Genomic DNA, 21,143 nt, shown 5'->3' on the forward strand with positions numbered 1-21,143 from the left:
GTTTGTCTATCTTGTTGATCTTCTCAAAGAACCAACTCTTTGTTTCATTGATTCTTTGTAATGTTTTCCTAGTTTCTACTTTATTGATTTCAGCTCTCAGGTTGATTATTTCCTGGTGTCTACTCCTCCTTGGTGAGTTTGCTTCTTTTTGCTCTAGTGTTTTCAGTTGTTCTGTCAGTTCTCTAATGTGACTTTTCTCTAGAATTCTACCAGAAATTCAAACAAGAGCTGATACCAATACTCCTCAAACTGTTCCGCACAATAGAAGCAGATGGGATATTGCCAAACTCTTTCTATGAGGCTACAATCACTTTGATACCCAAGCCACACAAAGATAAGACTAAGAAAGAGAACTACAGACCAATATCTCTCATGAACATTGATGCTAAAATACTCAATAAAATATTGGCTAATCGAATCCAAGAACATATCAGAAAAATCATCCACCATGATCAAGTGGGCTTCATCCCAGGGATGCAAGGATGGTTCAATATACGAAAATCCATCAATGTAATCCACCATATAAACAAACTGAAAAAGAAAAACCACATGATCATCTCACTAGATGCTGAAAAGGCCTTTGACAAAATCCAACATCCCTTCATGATAAAGATCTTGGAGAGAACAGGAATAACAGGAACATATCTAAACATGATAAACGCGATATACACCAAACCAATAGCCAACATCAAACTAAATGGAGAGAAACTCAAAGCATTTCCTCTAAAATCAGGAACAAGACAAGGATGTCCACTCTCTCCATACCTCTTCAATATTGTACTTGAAGTTCTAGCTAGAGCAATAAGACAAGATCAGGATATCAAAGGGATACAAATTGGAAAGGACGAAGTCAAACTTTCACTATTTGCAGATGACATGATAGTCTACATAAGTGACCCGAAAAACTCTACCAGGAAACTCCTACAGCTGATAAACACCTTCAGCAAGGTAGCAGGATACAAAATTAACTTAAATAAATCTGTAGCCCTACTGTATACAGATGATAAACTCAATGAGAAAGAAATCATGGAAACATCACCTTTCACAATATCCACAAGCAACATTAAATATCTGGGGGTAACACTAACCAAAAAAGTGAAAGACCTGTACAATAAGAACTTTGAGACTTTAAAGAAAGAAATTAAAGAAGATACCAGAAAGTGGAAAGATCTCCCGTGCTCTTGGATAGGCAGAATTAACATAGTAAAAATGGCAATTCTACCAAAAGCAATCTACAGATTTAATGCAATCCCCATCAAAATCCCAACACAGTTTTTCACAGACATTGAAAGAACAATACTCAACTTTATATGGAAAAATAAAAAACCTAGGATAGCCAAAACAACTCTTTACAATAAAAGATCCTCTGGAGGCATCACCATCCCTGACTTCAAGGTCTACTATAGAGCCATAGTTCTGAAAACAGCTTGGTATTGGCACAAGAATAGACAGATAGACCAATGGAATCGAATTGAAGACCCAGATATTAACCCACGCACCTACGAACACCTTATTTTTGACAAAGGTGCTAAATCCATACAATGGAAAAAAGATAGCATCTTCAACAAATGGTGCTGGCACAATTGGATTCGAACATGCAGAAAATTGCAGATAGATCCATACTTGTCACCATGCACGAAACTTAAGTGCAAATGGATCAAAGATCTCTCCATAAACCCAGCCACACTGAATCTTTTAGAAGAGAAAGTGGGAACAACCCTTGAACAAATTGGCACAGGAGAACGATTCCTGAACATCACGCCAGAAGCACAGACACTGAGGTCTGCAATTAATAAATGGGACCTCCTGAAACTGAGAAGCTTCTGTAAGGCAAAGGACACAGTCAGTAAGACAAAACGACCACCCACAGAATGGGAAAAAATCTTCACCAGCCCCACATCTGACAGAGGACTGATTTCCAAAATATACAAGGAGCTCAAGAAGCTAGCCACCAAAACACCATACAATGAAATTAAAAAGTGGGGTGCAGAACTAAACAGAGATTTTTCAACAGAGGAATCTGAAATGGCTGAAAGACACTTAAGAAAGTGCTCAAAATCCTTGGCCATCAGAGAAATGCAACTCAAAACAACTCTGAGATACCACCTCACACCTGTCAGAATGGCTAAAATCAAAAATACCAATGACAACCTATGCTGGAGAGGTTGTGGAGAAGAAGGAACACTCCTCCATTGCTGGTGGGAGTGTGAACTTGTAAGACCACTTTGGAAATCAGTATGGCGGTTGCTCAGAAAAATGGGAATCAATCTACCTCAAGATCCAGCCATTCCTCTCTTGGGTATATACCCAAATACTGCTTGTCCATACAACAAGGACATATGTTCAACCATGTTCATAGCAGCATTGTTTGTAATAGCCAGAACCTGGAAACAACCTAGATGCCCCTCAACTGAAGAATGGAAAGAGAAAATGTGGTACATTTATACAATGGAGTACTACTCAGCAGAAAAAAGCAATGGAATCTTGAAATTCGCAGGCAAATGGATGGAACTAGAAGAAACCATCCTGAGTGAGGTAACCCAATCACAAAAAGACAAACATGGTATGTACTCACTCATATATGATTTTTAGACATAGAGCAAAGGTTTACCAGCCTATAATCCTCTACCCCAAGGAAACTAGAAATCATGAATGACTCTAAGGGATAAATGGACCCCAGGAATGGGAAGTGGCATGAACTCCCGAGCTAATTGAGAGCATGAGGGTAGGGGAGTGGGTGCTGCCACAATAAGAGCACAAGATGAAGAGTAGAGGAGAAGAAATGGAGGAGCAGATATATTGAGTTCGGGGAAGAATAGAGGAGAGAGAGCAGGATGAGAGATACCATATCAGAGGGAGCCACTATAGGTCCGAGAAGAGATCTAGAAATAGGAAGATCTCCAGAGACCTATAAGGATGACACGATCTGACAGTCTGGGCAGTGGAGGAGAGGATGGCCTAGAAACCCTTCCCCTAGAATGAGATTGATGAATACTCTCTATGCTATTCTAGAGTCCTCATCCAGTGGCTGATGAGAGCAGAGACAGACATCCACAGAAATACACTGAGCTGAAATCTGGAACTCAGTTGAAGAGAGGGAGGAATGAAGAACGAAGGGGTCTGTACCTGGTTGGAGAAACCCACAGAAACAGTTGGCCTGAAAAAGGGAAAGCATATCGACCCCAGATGCTCTTTGGGAGGCCAGTACAGGACTAATCCAGCCCCCTGATCATGGATGCCAATGGGGAGGCCCCTGCACTCCTGGGAGCCTCTGGAGGTGGACTGGCGTTTTGCCCTGGTGGGTGGGAGGGACTTCGAGAGCCCATCCCACTTGAAGGGATTCGCTCTGTCTCTGAACACATGGGGAGGGGCCTAGGCCCAGCACAGGAAGATTTGGTGGACTTGGTGGAGCCCTGGTTGGGGGCCCTACCCTGCCTGGGGAGTGGCGGGTGGATGGGGTGGGGGTAGGTTGGAGGTGGGGGAGAAGGAATGGGGGTGGGGGAGGGAGAGGGAGAGGGAAAGTACATGTGAAAATATTAATAATTTAATAAAAAAATGCAAAACAAAAGGACAGTGCTTTGTCCTTACTACAGTACATACTTATTCTGGTTTTGGATTTGACTTCCCTGCATGTAATGGCTCTGCCAAAACCACAATCCACAAACTTACAGAATGCCTTGTCAACCTTCATAGTATTCCTCACAGTATTGTTCTGAGCAAGCAACACACTTCAAAGCTAAAGAAGTGCAACACTGTATCCACCCTAATATAATCCACTGTTCTTACCACTCTCTGTAATTCTGAAGCACCAGGCCTATAGAAAGATAAAATGGCCTTTTAAAAATGCAGTTGCAATGCCAATTAAATGAAAGCAACATATACGGTTGGGATAGAGTTCTCAAAAAGACAGTATAATTGGCATCACATATATGGTACAGTTTATCCCTTAGCCAAAATCCAAGGGTCCAGTAATCAAGGTGTGAGAAAGGGAATATTTCCACTCACTATCACTCCTATACACCCACCTTGACAAAACTTGCTTTTAATTCCCAAGACCTGAAGTGCTTGTGGCCTATGAGTTTGCATTCCAGAGGAGAAGAACTCATGCTAGTTACCAAAACAAATATTCCATTGAACTGGAAGTTCAGGCTTTTTCCATGGCATCTTTGGAATGCTAATGTACTTAAAGCAACAGGCTTAGAAAGGAATAACAGTGTTAGGAGTGGTGACTGATCAAGATTACCATGGGGAATTTGAATTGCTTCTCCACAATGGAGGTAAGAAAGATTATGTCTGAAATGCAGGATATCCTAAGGGCATCTTTTGATGCTACCATATACCATGATCGAAGTCAATGAGAATTTACAAACACATCCAGACATGATGACACAGCCTCATGAATGAAGGGATGGGTTATTTGCATAGGAAAATATCCACAACATGCCAAGGCTCTTACCAAGGGTGGAGTAAATACAGAATGTATAGTAGACAAAGGTAGTTATAAACACCAGCTAAGGTCCATAACTATTCACAAAAAAAGGATTATACTTGGTATGAATGCTTCTGAGTTGTATTTTGTTGAAAAAATATTTGTACAGGTATTTATGCTTTCTTACAATTTTATAATTATATATTGGAACATCACTTAAGAGAAGATCAGTGGTTATCATATTCAAGTTTGACAAATCAAAAGAATGTCCCCCAAAGATACTTTGTCACCTATTCTAAATTTTTAATATATTTATGATTAAAGGAAAGATCATGTTAGGTATAATTATGACCTGGGTAAATATAAACTGCTTTATCAATTGTTCATAGGACGGTTAATTTTAGGGATTATTAAGACATGGTTATAGATTTCATCTGGTAATTAATGATGACACGTGATAAGATTGTGTGTCAAAGGGACAAGGAGTAGACATGGGATGGCTAATATTGGTTGTTCACTTGCCTACATCTGGAATGTACTGAAATGGAAGGAACACCCATAAGAAATTATTTTTGCTTGATTTGAAGCTGGTAAATCTACTTGTACTCTTGTACTCCAGATATGTGAGGCTATAACTTCTGTTAGAAGTCTATATAAGGATTTAGAAGAGAGAAGAATTTGCTATGTGCCTGATTGCCTTCCCCTTGCTAGCAAATAATTTTTTTTTCTATGGCATTTATGACTGCTTCATGGATTCCTATATATGCTGTGTGGACAGAATTTTCTTTGGGTTACCAGCTCACAAAATATAAGACAGAAACTTAATAATTATGAAAACTTGGCCTTATCTTAGGCTAGTCCCTCCAGCACTGCTATATATTAAATTAACACATAACTTTATTTACTTATTTATTTATTTATTTATTTATTTATTTATTTATTTATTTATTTGTGTTTTGAGACAGGGTTCCTCTGTTTAGCTTTGGAACCTGTACTAGCGTTCACTCTGTAGACCAAGCTATCCTAGAACTCACAAAGACCCACTGTCTCTGATTCAAAAGTGATGGGATCAAAGACATGTGCCACCACAGAACAGAGCATATCTTTAAATCTACGTTCCTTTACATGACTTGGTTACCTTTACTCTGTACTGATCATCCTGCTTCCTCTCCATCTGACTGGTGACTCTGCCTTTCTTCTTCCCAGAACTCTCTCTGTCCAGAAGGCCATACTAACGTCCTACCTAATTTTTGCTGTGTAGCTTAGTAAACCAATCGGTGGGACATCATCACACAGTGTAAAGAAATATTCCTCAATACCTGGAACTGAGAAAATAATATGTTCTTGGATTTTATGTTCACTGCCAGCCACTGTTGAAGTAGGGATAGTTGCAAAATAGCATGTAAGTCATTGCAATTAATCACACTGGATATATGGTATCATATGTGTGTGTGTGTGTGTGTGTGTGTGTGTGTGTGTGTGTGTGTGTGTGTTTATCTATCCAGAGAGAGAGAGAGGGAGAGAGAGAGAAAGAGAGAGGCAGATATTTATTCTGTAATTTGTGTTACTCTGGAGCTGTGGTTCTAGACCTTCCTAATGCTGTCACACTGTGTACAGTTCCTAAAGTTGTGGTGACTCCAAACCATAAAATTATTTTCATTGTTACTTAATAACTGTAATTTTGCAACAGTTATGAATAATAATGTAGATATATGTGTTGTCTGATGGACTTTTGGGGGGCATGGCACAGACATAGAGACCCACTTTTCTAAAGAACCCTGACTAATCCTTCTTCCCCTCAGCAAACTTGATTGTAAAAACAAGGCAGGTTACTATGCTGGTGATAGGTCCCTTACTGTATCCTCCTTTAAATATATATTCTGCACTGCCTAAATACGACCCTGAAGAATGTGATATGGAATATCATAATCAATGCAAACAATTCTCTCCATCTTTTGAGGAGAACTTAGAAGCACCTGTGTAAATGTAATTTTATGTCCTAGGCAAGCTAGGCCATGGCAGGAAAAAGGAATTCATTTACAGATTCCTCCCTGATCTTATTGTCTGGGAATGGTAATTCCAACACACTAACTTATCCATTTAGAACACTGGCATGAGAAGCAGCTTTGAATAGTCTTTGTATATTGTCTTGAGAAGCAAAAGAGGAACTATAGTTATTTGAATATAGACTAAAAGAAGCGTTTGTGGATTGCATGATTCCTTCACTCTCTTTGAATTTATTAAATTGTCTCCTACAGGTACTATAGCACAAGAGATTAAACATTTGAAATGGATTTATTTACAACATAAGGGTCAGAAATTACTTTTTTTCCCTAACTCTTCTTGCTCAATTAGTAAACGAGGGGGGATGTGACATAATGTCAACAATTATGTGTACTTGTTGCTTGCTGTGCTATATAACACTTAAATAACAACCAGTTCTTAAGAGTATTACAGAACTCTATGCATTCTCAAATTCTATTTACAAATTACTATGGAAAAACAGGAAATCATTATGCAACTCACAAGCTGTGGAATTTTCTCTTAAGAACTGAATTCATAATTACAAAAATTGTCAAAACTCCCATTGTACAGGAGCATGCTTATATTATTGATGGCTTGACTAATAGTATATGAGAGATTCATGGCACAGATGTTCATCAATCTACTAATACTTCTTTGTTCTGAGTTCAACAGGTGAAACTAGCTTTTCTGATCCATATATTATTGTTAATTCATGAACTTTTAAATGTCATCTCAGATTCTGCTTTTGTTGGAGGATATTTCCAGCAAGACATTCATACTTGCTTATACTCTAATCTCACTTGTTTTATTAAAGAAGAGCGAAGCCAAGCTGATGCAGTAACTTGACCTATTTTTACCTTTTTGGAAGAAAATTGGTAAATACATCTATCATTGCAGATAGATCCACTGACACACTTTTGGCTTTCTCTTTAGCTCCTCTGGCCTTGGGCCATCAAGGATGGCAATGAGAACATAGAGGAAGTGGAAATCACCAGAAAGATAGCAACTCCCAAGCTAAATTTCCCTATGTCACATGAAAATCCCTTTCTGGCAGTGATATCTATTTTGGCCTGTGCATCTGCAGTGAGAATCTCTGAACATGTTCATTGGTGTTTTGTTCCTCATCCCCCTGTACTTCAGATTGTAGATTAGATAGATACAGTTCCTTTTTTCTTTACTAATGACTGTGTTTATTACTGAATTTTGGAAACCTAATAGACTCATTCGTTCCTCTAAAGAAAGGACTGTGGTAAACATTTCTTGGTATTTTAATCATTTCCTATTTTCTTAGGCTATCATAAAATTTATATTCTTATTCAAGGCAAATATAGGATTCTTCTTCAGCTCCTCTGGCCCTGGGAAATCAAAGATGTCCATGAGAACAAGGAGAAGGTGAAAATTACCAGAAAGGTAGCAAGCCTCAGTGTAAGAGATGGAGGGAAATATCAGCCATAGCTTGTGAAGTCAAATCTGCCAGCATAGAAATTTTCTGATTCTCAAATAGAGTTGATTATCCCAAGAGACTTATTCTGCCTCTATTATCTGTTCCATTCTCTTAGATGATACTTATATAGAGAGAAGAAATATACATACCTTTAAGTTTCCTAAAAAATTTTTGTTGTTCTTCATAGTTGTTGACCCTTACTTTTTATTAAAATGTGTTATTTTCAATATTATAATTGAATTTCAAATGTCACTCTTGTTTTACTCTTAGCAGCTCTTAAGTTTCTTACCCTTCATAAAATAAGCAACAGTTTTTTCTCTTAATCTTACCTCTAAACTTTTTTTCACTTTGAGTTTTCTAAGGTTCACAATGTGAGATGTCCCATTTTTTGATTGTTTATGGTGGAAGTAGAAGTGTGAGTTCCAATCTTTATCTCATTTTCCCAACACTTTTACATTTATTTGGTGTGTATCATTGTGGCCATCAATACTACTGATAAGTTTGGAGTACTACATTTGTGCAAATCATTATGTCTGACATAAAAAATTAAAACTCATAACATTTTAGAATCACAAATAATAAGTTTTTGGTTGATAATTCAATCTCTACACAAATAATAGGTTTTTGGTTGATAATTCAATCTCTACATTGTATAATGCACAAAATAAGAGTGTAGCAAAGTTTCTACTTATGATAGCAAAGCATCTACATTCATAAAAAATCTACAAATTGATGTATTTGTGGGGGGCAAATAGAGAAAATCTTTATCTCAGTCACTTCATGAGAATCAGCCATTCACAAAATAATTTATAAGTTCCCTACAATGTAAAACATAAGAAAGTAAATGAAACAGAATCACTTACAAAAAGCAAATTGAGATCCAGACGTGATAGTACATACCTCAGGAACCTGAAACCAGAGTTTCATGGGTTCAATGCTGGCCTGTACTACACAGTAAAAACATACATATCTCAAAAACTTGGTAAGAAAACAATTAAAATATTTCTAATTAGTAATTTCTTTTAGGAACTTGAAAATAAATGCATATTGTGTACTGCAAGAAGATATCTCTGTGCTGCAACAGTAAGTCCACTTCTGCAGAATCTCCTCTATAAAAATAAACTATTGTTTCAAAGTTTTAATAAATAATATAGCAGTTCACACAATAGCATTTAAATACGACTTTTTCATTCAAAGAAAACCCGATGTGATCTCCATTAACTAAGAAGAAATGTATCCAAACTTGACTAGGCAAAGCCACTGCTCACTGCCACAGATTGTCTTACATTGCACTGATGTAACCTGTGAAGAAAGGAGAGGTGGGAACTCTCATAGCCCACTGAGTGAACAAAAGTTTTCTCTCCCTTCACATACAGAATTAAGTGAGGTAAGCTTCATGGATGCTTATTACATGCCTTCCAATTGAAAGGTGTAACTAAGCAAGCCATCTAGATGCCTGATGGGGAGGAAGAACACTTTGTCTCCATCTTGAATAGCTTCTTCATCACGATCTCCTATTGTCTCTCTATATGTTAGTGAGTGAGAGAGGCCATTACAGCCCCCGGTTGGTATACCAACTTTCAAACGCTCATGGCCTAACTTTTCTTTATGAAGCTGTTTTATGCAGATGGAGAGAAGGGTCAGTGACAAAGAACACCAGCTGCTTTTCCAGAGGACACCAGTTCAATTCCCAGCACTTACATGGCAACTCACACCTGTCTGTAATTCCAGTTTCAGAATTTCTGGAACTATCACACACACTTATATGGAGTCTACTTCTGTATGTCAAAAGTATTTGAAAGTGGTGCTAAGTGTAAATAAAAGAAATAGTTTTTAAACACGTGAGCACATATGTAAAAGGGAAAGATAATATTTGAACCTTATGAGCCAAAAGGTAAGAATGTGCACTAATTGAGGAACCATGAGAGTTACATTAATGTCTTGTGAAATCACCCACTCACTGACCTAAGATCTTTCCACCTAAGATTTTCCAGTATTTCATAAATGTCTCACTACCAATTAAAAGAGCCACACTAAAGAAAAAGGTCAAGTGAAATTTGGGGCATGAATTGTATCCAATAGCAGCAGTGGACAAGGATATGAAATGGCTATTGTATTAAGCAAAAAATGAAAGTCCATTATTCAAAAAATGAACAGTTGCCTCGATTACAGTGTGTACATACAAAGAATAACTGATGTATTTCACAATTTTGATTTAAAAGGAAATCATATTACCAAACATGTAATTGTATTATAAAAACAAACATAAAGCCACAAAGGCAATGAAGCCCCAATGACTTCAATAAGACTTTTAGTGCAGAGAATATTTTATGTAAACTGACATATGGGAGAAGAATTCAGCTGTTTTTCATTTACTGTTTTCTAACAGATAAAGAAAACACAACCACTTTTACTTAATATAAATAACATTTTACTAAGAGGCTTTTAATCAGAAGTAATGAATATCTTCATTAATGTAAGTATATTACAATACCACTATTTTCATGAATGCAATTATTATATGTATTCTAGACATAGCATTTTGAATTTTGTCTATTGTATTTATTGCATATAGAAGAAATAATCTGTATACTGGCTTTTGGAACACTAGTCCTCAAGTTGTGTCACCTTATCAAGCCTTAATATATGGAGAGATTCGTGGTCTTGATGAAACTTGGTATGCCATACTTTTTTTATACCTGTGGGAGATCTGCCATTACCTGAACCGAAGTGGAGGACAAATTGGTTTAGGAGTGGGAACAGAGGCTGGGGGAAGGGACTGGAAGAACAGGAGGGAGCAGAAATTGAGGCCAGGATGTAAAATAAATTTATTTTAAAAAGATAAGAATCTTATGAATTTCTTTGCTTACAATAATTTTTAAGTATCAAATCATTATATTGTATCTAATTTTGGAAACTGATTCACAAATTATGAGATAACTGCTATTCTCAGGTGAAATGACTCTTGAGTGACTGCTATGCCATTATTGAGTATTATTATTGTAACAGAGAAACTACATAGTAGATAAATTTATAAATAGCTTAATACATTTCATCCAAATTCAAATAAATTATTATAATAGTATTTGATAAATTTATGTAATAAATCAAAGTAATCAGTTCTTGGAATACATAATAGATGATTGCTTTGAAGCAAAATCTTTTTGTCTGTTATTTTGTTGTTTATTTTTTCAATTTTCTTTTTTCCATTTTTTATTTGAATTAGAAACAAGATTGTTTTTACATGTCACTCCCAGTTCCCTCTCTCTCAACTCCTCCCTTGCCACCCACACCCAGGGTAGGTGAGGCCTTCCATAAGGGGTCTTCAGAGTCTGTCATGTCCTTTGAGTAGGGCCTAGCCCCAACCCCAAGTGTCTTAGCTTTGGGAGTATCCCTCTATGTGAAATGGGCTCCCAAAGTCCACACCTATGCTAGGGATAAGTACTGATCTACTACAGGAAGCCCCATGGATTTCCGAGGTCTCCTCACTGACACCCATGATCATGGGGTCTGGATTAGTCCCATGCTGGTATCCCAGCTATCAGTCTGGGGATCAAAATCTCCTTCTTGTTTAGGTCAGCTGTTTCTGTGGGTTTTAAAGAGGCAGAAGGCTGTATATATCAGTCTGGTCTACAGAAGGAATTTCAGGACAGCTAGGTCTACATAGAAAAACCCTGTGTCAAAAAATAAACAAAGTGGGAGTGCCAAATCGTACAGCATTTTGTTTGTTTATTTTAAGACAAGACTTCCTCAATAAATAAAGCTGCTTGTAAATTAAGAACTGGTTAGGTATGAATATAATATCTGTACCACTCCATGGCTCCATGGCTCTTCTTTTATGGCTCATAGAAGAACATTTGAAAAGTGTTGTAGTGAATTCAAAGTTGGAGAAAGCAGGTAGAAATTGTGAGAAAATGACTTCCAAGCATGAGATTGCTGTTAAACTTAAGCCATGAAGAAACTGTAGAATAATGCGCTTGTCAACATCCTGCTATGGAAAAAAGAAGGACATGACAGACTTATCCATTGGTAGATGAGGGAGAGGTAATTTCTTCAGTGGTTAACACAGACGAACTGCCTATATTCCTGGAGACAAACCCTCATCTATCCTCTTATAAATAGTTCTAATAAAACTCATGGATTAATAAACAAGTGACATGAAATGCTGCAGGAGTAGCTGGGAAGTTGGGATCCGTCATAGGAACGGGAGAAAGTGTTGGGCTGTGAATGAATTACATAAAGCAAATATGCAAGAATATCATAAAATGATTTGTTTATATAATTATTATGTACTCATAGGAGTAATGGTATACAATTCAAAACAATAGAATATATATGAATTAGTTCTAGACACTGAGACTGATAAGCAGTAAAGACTTATAAAATGAGAAGGAAGCAGACAGAAAGATAGAAAATACATTGAAGGAATAAGAATTATTCTAGAAAAGGCTCTTCCACATAAAACTTGACAATAAAATACCACAATGATGACATACAAAATTTATTTTAAATTCACCAGCACTTATAATATCGTGCGCAAAAAGAATGAATCAATAAACCATGCTCTCAAAACCATTAATGTTTTTATAGTTCTTTCTTGGAATCTCACTGATGTATTTTCATGTTAGAAGAAAAATGGGAACTTCCTCTAAATCTTTGCTCACCTGGGTTACAGTGGTATACATTGAATGAAAAGCAGTTTCAGTTATACGGAAAAGGAACAGTTGTATGTTGAAAATAGAATATCCAGTTTTACCTACTGAATGATAAGAATGAAAAATATTTTCAAGATCTCATTTGCAGTTTCTAGCTGGGGAATACAGTTACCAATACCCTTTCCCAAAGACCAATCTGCCTCTGTTTGAGGAATATCCTCCAGCGGGAAGCACATGAAGCTGTGAGGGAAGCAGGGACAGGAGTGTAGCCAGTCTGGCCAGTCAGATCAGCCAAACCAACCCTGGCAATCCAAGGGGTGACAGATGTCACAGCCAGGTTGTTCATGCATCCTTGAGCCTTTTCTTGGGATCTGTTCCTTCTGTTTGTTTGTCCTATTATAATATGTTAGTTTTTGTTTGATATTATTTTGTTTTAATTTAATTCCTTAGAAGCCTGTTTGCTTTTTAACAAGAAACAGAAATTGCCACACCAAATCCAGTAGATTCTGTGTGACAAATTACACAGACTGAGGCGATAACTTCAAAAGGAGGTCTCCAGGAATTGGTTGTGAAACTCTCAGCCAGAGAAAAATATTGGGCTGTGATTCTCATGGCAATTTCTTTTGGTTATTCTATTCCTTTTTTTCACATTAATGAAATGTTCCTAAAGCCTAGGCTAACATTTTAACTGAGAGAAATAGATAAGAAACCATCCCCTGCGATGTGGTCACTAGACATGACCTCATCTCAGGAAAAAACAGTGCTTTCCAAATCATTCACATCATTCGTATAAGTACAGTTACTAAAAAACCTTCCCAACAATAAAATTTCATATGGCTGTATATGTGTCAGAGAATGGGCTTAAGTATTTGATAACAAAACTTTTAATAAGAAAGAGTTGAAATAGTTAAAATAGTTCAATATTCAAAAAAAATCACAAGAACTAGATAATAGATATTTAAAAATTACTGACCATAAAATGTATTATTTTGATGTAAGACCAAGGATGGTTCTATGTTTTGATTAATCAAGGACAACTTTGTGTTTTGATTAACCATGTTTGATTTCTTGTTTGTGTCAAGTAACAATAATGTCATATGCTTGGGATTGCTTAACGAAAACATCTCCTTAGAAAAATATATCTATAAAAAAGCCTTGTTTGAGAACTGAAAAATAAACTCATATTCAAACTGCCTCTGTATTTGTTTCTGCTTGCTACCCACCTAGTCTTTGAGGACCCTCATCCCAGGAACTCCCATATCCAACTGGGGTAGTCTGTGGCAAGAAATATGGTGGAAATAGATGAGAGAGAACTAAGGAAGAACTGAGAGAAATAGATGAATGGATATCCATAATATGAATAGATTAGATGATAAAAATTAGTGTCAATAAAAAGAGAAAATTGAACACTTGAAAAAACAATAGAACATATTTTTGTAAAGACATTCTTACAGAGTGAGAAATTTCATTAAAATAATACTAAATGTAATATGTCACGGAACTTCAATTTCTAATTATTTCTTTCTGGATAATTAAATCTTTAAAAAAAAAGCAAAGGGTTAATTCACTAATGAATTCTATCATTGTTGCTGAAAATAAGGAAAGCAAAGCAACTGAGAATAAGAGTCACAGATTTCCTTTTGAAACCACATTAACTAAATGCTAGTGGATGGCAAGTTGCTGAAAGGTTGAATTGTGCTTTTGACAGTTTCACAAAATGAAGACAAAACAAGTAAAAAGTAGTGTCAATAAAGAGAATCCACTGCAGTAAGTATTTCCATCCTGGACCCCAGCATAGTCTGTTCTGAATGAAGAAATTAGTACAATGAAATTGGAACTCACCCACAATGAAGTTCAGATCAAAACTCTTTGAATATTCAAGTAATGTCTGACAATGCAATTATGTTAAAGAGAATAATGATTGGCAAAGTCTGAAAACTGCTGGAAGAAGTAATTGACAATTATTTTCAGGAGTAAAAACTATTATGGAAAACAGAACCTTAACAATGAAATTATTTAAAATATGTTTTACTAGTAATATACTGCACATTATAGCAAATGAAGCAAAGCAAACAAGAAGAAAAATAAAATAAATGCACATTTCAGAAATATCAATACAAAAAGACAGAATAGATCCATAAAATTTAAAAATATTGGCATTATCAATCCCAATGTAGTTAAAGGTTTTATCAAACCTTTCTATCAAGGATACATATCACATCAATGTAGAAACGGTAGAAAAGGATATTCCAAACAAATGACCCAAGAGTTAGTCATTTTAAAATCTAACAAATGAATCTTCATTCAAAAACTATTCAAAATTAGGGAAGGGCATACATACACATCAAAGGATATATCCATGAAAATGATATGCAATTCTAAACGTTTTATGCCTCATAAACTGGCATTCAAATTCATAACAAAACCACTGCTATAGTTTAAATTACATAATGACCCTCACATGGCAATAGTGGATGACTCTATACCCCACTCTAAACAATGAGCATCTCATAGAAACAGAAAATAAACAGAAACCTGGTGGAGTTAAATGATGTCATAAATGAAATGAACCTAGCAAATACCACAAAAAATTTCCCTCAAACACACACACAAAATGTACCTTATACTCTGTAGCTCATAATATTTTCTCCAAAGTAGACCATAAACTAGGACACATTTCAGATCTCAGCAGATATAAGAAACCTTAAATAACACCTTAAATCTTACCGGACTATCATGGATAAAAGATGAATAGTAACAACAATAGAAAGTATACAAACTCATGTAAATTAAATATCTCTCTGTTGAACAATTGGTGAAGACAGTGAACAAGAAGGAAATCAAACCTTTTATAATATAACAAAAATGAAAATACAATATACACAAATACTTGGGACACAGTGAAGGGAATTTTCAGAGACAAGTGCATAGAACTAACTGCTCATCTTAAAAGTATTAATAATAATGAGACATTTTATTAGTAATGAAATAACATATCTGAATGTTCTAGAATAACCAGAATAAATAACACCCCAAAAATAGTAGATTGCAAAATATAATGAAACTTGGCCCTGAAATAAATGCAATAGAAATAAACAGGCAAATAAAAACATAAATGTCCAAAGAAATGAGAATTTAATTATTTAAAAAAATCAGTAGGATTGGCAAACCCTTAGCCAAATTTATTTAAAGATGAGGAGTGAAGATCAAAATTAGGCTTGAAAAAGAGACCATTAAATAGAAACCAAAAATCCAGAAAATAATTTAAAAATCTGCATTCAACCCAAATGGAAAATCCAAAGACATAGATGAATTTTTGACATATACAAGTTATTTGGAAATCAAGATCTGAGAAACAATTTAAACAGATATGTAATTCTTAGTGGCACTATGTTGTTAATTTCAAAAAGTATTATTGATACGCCTGAAATTATTATATAAAATACATAAAGAAGAAATATCATCTAATTTCGAGGGCATAATTACCCTTATACCCTAACACACAAAGACATTCAGAAAGACAATTATATAGTAATTTTTTATAAACATAGATGCAAAATTTCTCAATAAAATACTTGTAATTTAATTAAAAAAGACATGGAATAAATGACCTACTACGATCAAGTTTAATTTTCCTGGAGATTCAGGTATGGTTCAACAAACATAAATAAATCCACAAAAAAACAAAAACCAGACTGAAAGAAAAACTACAGGATGGTCTCTTTGGATGTATAAATGGCCTTTGATAAACTTCAACATCCCTTCATTATAAAAGTCCTAGAGAGACTAGGGATACAACAGATATAGTTCACCACAATAAAAGCGGTTGAAAACAATCACTCAGTCAAATTAATTCTAAATAGAGATTTCATCTAACATTGGCAAATGTGGCCAAGATCAATTAAACAAATGACAGCTCATGCTGTGGAGAATGTGAGGAAAGTGTAACACATATTTATTGCTAGTAGAAAGGCAATAAACTTAATGGACATTGGAGATGAGTTAGAAAAAATTTATCTTGACTGAGGCAATCCTGATCAAAAATACAAATATTATATTTTTCTATTATATATAAATATTACATTTTAACCCTTTGATATGCATTCTACAAGTTACATAACCACAGAGGATATGTTCCTAATAAGTTGTTAGGGCATAGGAGATTTCCTGATGAAAGATAAATAAAATATATTGTAAAGAATAGATAGGGGGAAACTGGAGATGGGGATTAAACATGCAGGAGTGAAGAGGGGAATATGAGAATTACTACAGTAGAGGCTTTCTTAAATATATGCATATATAAAATGAATCTAAATAAAGTCACGGAATAATGGAGAAGACATTGCCACATCTAAATATCTTATGCCACCAAGTGGAACCTCTTGTGCTGGGAATGTGTTACATCTAGTAGAGTTGTAGACAAAAATGGGACCCATGGAAACCACCATAATCTCAGCCTGTTTTCAAGGCTATTGGATCCTCTTCCCAAACTGATAGTAAGGTCGTATTACCGAAGAAAACACATAGGTCATCAAATTGATAGAAGTCAAGGTGGTGCCTAACTAGAGGTTTCAGTCATGCTTTATAGTAGTCATGTTCTGGAAAACTCTCAGATAAAAGTAACCCAACCAAGCTATAAAATCTGAGATCTGTAACACTAACTTACATAAAAGATAGGATTTTGCAATGGGGCACCAACTTGTGGCAATAAACAACCACTCTCTTAGTAGACTTAAGGCCTACACTATATAGGAGAAAGAGGGAATTTGGGACAACGACTTAATTAGGAATGAGGGAAACCTCATTATTGAATCACTGACAACAGGGTCCAGTTGATGCCCCAAACAATATATAATATTGCCTCTGTCTTTAGTGGTCTCCATAGTGTAAAAATAAGACTGTATTGTTGAAGACACCACAAACTTCAACATTTGACATGAAGGAATCTAGCTGATACAGATTTAGAAGCTGTCACACTGTAGCCTGGGTCTCATAATATTATAAGAAGTTATGCATCTTTTATGGGAAAAAAGCATTAAATAGTACTATGCAGTTATATAGCCTATGGATCCCTATGAATCACACCAATGATTGACCTGGCAATAAATCCCCTTGGTACAAGAGTGGCACATATTTTGATGATAGCCAACAGTATTAAATTGGACATAAAACATACTCAATAGGAGAGAATTCTTGCCTATTCCCATAAACCTAGTCACAAACCCATGCCTGGAGAGATTACAGACCCTACAGGGGAAATACTACTGCATTTTCCTTAAACCAATATACTTTTCAAGTGTATTGTGCATACTTATCCCTGTTTATCAGTGAAGCTTCTTCTTATATTAGGCTGAGTCTATGACAGAGATTCAAAACTAGCCAACATACAGAGAATAAGTAAACATGGTTTGAGTAGCCCAAATTTATACAGTAGGCATAAGTGTAAAATAACATTTACATCTAAGACAAAGAAGATATCATAAAAAAGGAGAGAAAATTGTAGTACAGTAGTAACCTTGATTAGGTCCTGGAAAAGAAGACACTAAAATAATACTAGGTGTTTTGAAACATTCTTTGATAATCTTTTAGTACATATTGGTACTGGGAACCTGGCTGGGTAGATAAAGGTTTTGACACATAAGCCTGAGGAACAAAGTTCTAATTTGTATCACATTAACATCCTTCAGCTGTCTCATTGCTCTTGCTGAAACTTCAAGTACTATCTTCATCAGTTATGAAGAAAATGAATAATCTTGGCTTGTTCCTGATTATAGTATAATCTCTTTGACATTTTCTCCATTTAAATTGATGTTGATTATGGGGTTACTTAAAATGTTTTTATTATGTGATGTCAAATATTTTATGAATATAATGAGATGATCATGTGATTTATTTCTTTCAGATTATTTATATAGTAGATTACATTTATGAATTATGTATATTGAACCATCCATGCATCTCTGGGATAAAGCCTACTTGATCATGATGCATTATCGTTTCAGATTTGTTCTTAGACTTTGTATTCTACTGAGAATTTTTGCATATAAGTTCATAAGGAAGCTTGGATTTTGATTCTCTTACTATGTTTGGTCATTATGTGGTTTGGGTATCAAGGTAGCTATGACCTCTTTATTAAAAAATGAGTAATGTTCCTTTTGTTTCTATTTCATGAAATAATTTGAAGAGTATTAGGATTAACTCTTCTTTGGAAGTTTGATAGAGTTCTGTGTTAAATCCATCTAGCATTCAATTTTTTTTTGTTTTGGAGACTTTTAACATATGTCTTGATATCACTAGGGGTAGGAGTCTGTTTAAATTGCTTGTCTCATCTTGTATAAATTGACAAATTATCCATTTCTGTTAGATTTTCCAATTTTGTGAGGTACAGGCATTTAATTATGATTTAAACCTTGTGATTTTCTGTTGGTATGACTTTGTGTTCACTTCTAAGTTTGTTAATGATTATATTCTCTCTCATACTTTTAGCTAGTATGAATAGTGGTTTGCCAGTGTTATCCATTTTCTCAAGAATCAACTCTTTACTTCATTGATTCATTGTATTGTATATTTGTTTGTTTCCATTTTAATGATTTCAAAATTGTATTTGATCATTTCTTGTCATCTACATTTTTATGTTACTTCTTTTTGTTCTAGAGATATCAGTCAAGATGCTAAGTTTCTTCTATGAGCTCTGCCCATTTTATTATTTTTTTATGTAGACAGTGTTATGAACTTGTCTCTTAGAATGTTCTTCATTGTGTCCCTTCAGTTTGGGTATTTTTTCATTGTCCTTTTTATTCAATTCTAGGACCTTTAACTTCATTCTTAATTTTTAAATCAGTAGTAAATTGTACATTTTCCATCAGTTTGTAAGATTTATGAAGTTTCTTTTATGGTTAATACCCAGCTTTAATCAGTGATGGTGAGATAAAATTCAAAGCATTATTACTATTTTCTTATGTCTTTTGTGGGCTACTTTTTGTCTGACTATGCAGTCAATTTTTGAGAAAGTTCAATGAGGTTCTGAAAAAAGTATATTATTTTGTGTTTGGGTGAAATGTTCTGTAAATACCTGTTTGGTCTACTTGGTTTGTAGTATGTGTTAGATGCAGGAATTTTTATTTTCAGTTTTTACCTCAATGACATGTTTATTGGTGACAGTACAACATTAAATTTTCTCACTATCAGTGTGTGAGGGTCAATAGTTGATTTAAGCTACAGTACTGTTTCTTTTATAAAATCAGGTGCCCTTGTGTTTGATACATAGATGTAAGAATTTTAATGCCTCATTGATTTTTATTCTTTTGGAGTATGTAGTGTCCTTATCTATCTATTCTGATTAGTTTTGTTTTCAAATCTGTTTTGTCAGATATTAAATGATAGACTAGCTTGCTTCTTATATACATTTGCCTGGCAAATCTTTTAAAAAACTTTTATCCTGAGGTGACATTTATCCTTGATTTTCAGATATGGTCTTTAGATACAGCAGAAGAATAGATACTTTTTCCACATCTATTCTGTAAATATGTTTTTTAACTTGGACTTGAGACCATTTTAGTGAGAGGTATCAAAGAACACTCTTTCTTGATTCCTGTCATTATGTGGCTATTGTTATTTGTATGGTAGTGTGTGTTTCCTCCTCTTTTGATTTTCTGTTCTGGAATTATATAGCACCTGTGCCTTCTTGGCTATAGTTAACTCTGTAGGTTGGAGTTTTCTTCCCAGTATTTTCTCTAGGGCTGGATTTGTGAATAGATATGGTTTAAATCTGGATTTTGCAATGACATGGCTTGCTTTTCTCCGTCTATTGTGATAGAAAGTTATGATAGGTATAGTAGTATGGGCTGTCATCTGTGGTTCCTTAGAGACTGAAGCATATCTGTCTAGGCTCTTGTGGCTTTTAGAGTCTCCCTTGATGAGTCATGTGTAATTCTAATATGTCTACCTTTATATGTTACCAATTTTTCCCTTGTAGTTTTTAATATTATTTATTTGTTCTGTACATTTAGAATTTTTGTTATTATATGCTGGCATGACTTTCTTTTCTGGTCTAGTATATTTGCTGTTCTCTATGCTTTTTTTTTTTTTTTACCTTGACAGATACGTCTTTTAGCTTATGGAAATTTTTCTTTGCATTTTTGAAAATATTTTATATGCCTTTCACAAGAGGTTCTTGTTTCTTAATTTTTATTTTATTTAGTTTCAGTCTTTTCTTAGTGCCCCAAATGTCCTGGATCTTTTGTCCCAGGAGTTGTTTACATTTAACATTTTCTTTGAGGAAGGTATCTGTTTCTTCAATGCCTAATGTTCTCTGTTCGCTCCATTGTATTCTGTTGTTGAAACTTGCCTGTGTTTACTCTTTGAGTTTTTAAATTTTTGATTTCCTGATTTCCCTCAGCTTGGGGCTTTTTTTTCTGGTTCTATATCTACTTTCACATCTTGATCACTTCTACTGATTTCCATCCACTATTTGTGTTTCATAAATTTATTTAGGAGATTTATGTGTCTTCTTTAAGAGCTCTATTGTATACATAAAGGTTGTTTAAAGGACTTTATTTGTGATTTGACTATTTTGGAATATTCAGGGCCT

Source organism: Cricetulus griseus, chromosome 6, assembly GCF_003668045.3.
Source record: "Cricetulus griseus strain 17A/GY chromosome 6, alternate assembly CriGri-PICRH-1.0, whole genome shotgun sequence".
Lineage (NCBI taxonomy): Eukaryota > Metazoa > Chordata > Mammalia > Rodentia > Cricetidae > Cricetulus > Cricetulus griseus.